This window comes from Dipodomys merriami, unplaced genomic scaffold (genome assembly GCF_024711535.1).
Source record: "Dipodomys merriami isolate MVZ:Mamm:240054 unplaced genomic scaffold, mDipMer1.0.p SCAF_248, whole genome shotgun sequence".
Lineage (NCBI taxonomy): Eukaryota > Metazoa > Chordata > Mammalia > Rodentia > Heteromyidae > Dipodomys > Dipodomys merriami.
In genome coordinates, this window is record NW_027203915.1 from 875,963 (window position 1) to 877,102 (window position 1,140).

Sequence of the window (1,140 nt, forward strand, 5' to 3'; positions counted from 1 at the left end):
GCTATGGAAATATTTGGTGATAGAAAGTCACTAGTATAAGTTCCTGCCTGGTTGGATGGTAGACAGGCCAGGATATTAGGTAAACATGAATATGAACATTTTTCACCTTCTTGGCTTTAGCTACTTTTGAAATAATAGGAATAATTAACAATTATATTTTGATAAAATACCTTCTATTCTGAACAATTAGGGCTGAAGTGTTCATCTCTCTATGAACCCTTGTAACTAAGATTATTTTTGTTCCAGTAAGACAATCTATGCTGTCAGGGTAAGATATTCTGGTTGGTCTGTTCCTACATGGAAGAAGGGTAAAGGGTCAGAAAGACATTTGTACCACTGAGACCTCATTTAAGAAATTTTAACCTGCAGAAGTTTAGAAGTAGCTTTTAAGCAAGGCTTACTTTGAATCCATTAGCTCCACAAAGCTAACTCAGTTGATAAATAAGAACTTGAAAAGCCATTACCTTTGGACTTAGCTATAAAGGCTTCAAAATATGGTCAAATTTAAAATGAAAACGACAAAATAGTCATTGACAAAAAATGGCAAATGTGAGCAATCGACCAAACAATATAAATTTTTTCCACTATACATAGAAATTTATAGAAATAAGATCAATAGCATATTTAGGAACAATAAAGGTTCCTTGTTACAAATAGGCAACCAAGGATATATGCCTGTATAAAGGTTACATTGTTAACTACTTAAATTAAGAGGATATTCCATGCTTCAGCAGCAAGTCTACACAAATTACAACAATACAGAGATTAACATAGCACTTGCACAGGGATGGTATGAAAATTTGTGAATTATTCCATATTTTTCATTCTTAAAATGCAAGAAATGAAAAACAGTTTTGAAAAAGTTGATTACAAAAATACAAGCGTAACAAAACCTGTAATTCATAGAATTAAAGGTTAGTTTGACATCAGTGTACTAAACCTTCACTTTCAAAGGCCCTTACATAGCATAACCTTTACAAAACTTGAAATTAGATAACATTATCTTTTAATCCCAAAGAAATAAAATAATATAAGGACTTAGGAAAAAGGAATCTTAAACTTTTCCAATATGGAATGTAATCTGAAAGGACACATTTATTAATGAACCTATATTTTATAAAAAAACGTAGACTTCAAAGT

The 1,140-nt window shown here is 31.1% G+C and overlaps 1 pseudogene; it reads left to right on the forward strand.

The window, feature by feature from the left end:
* Positions 1–722: 722 nt before the first annotated feature.
* On the forward strand, positions 723–822 carry LOC138836064 (U6 spliceosomal RNA; annotated as a pseudogene).
* Positions 823–1,140: the final 318 nt, after the last annotated feature.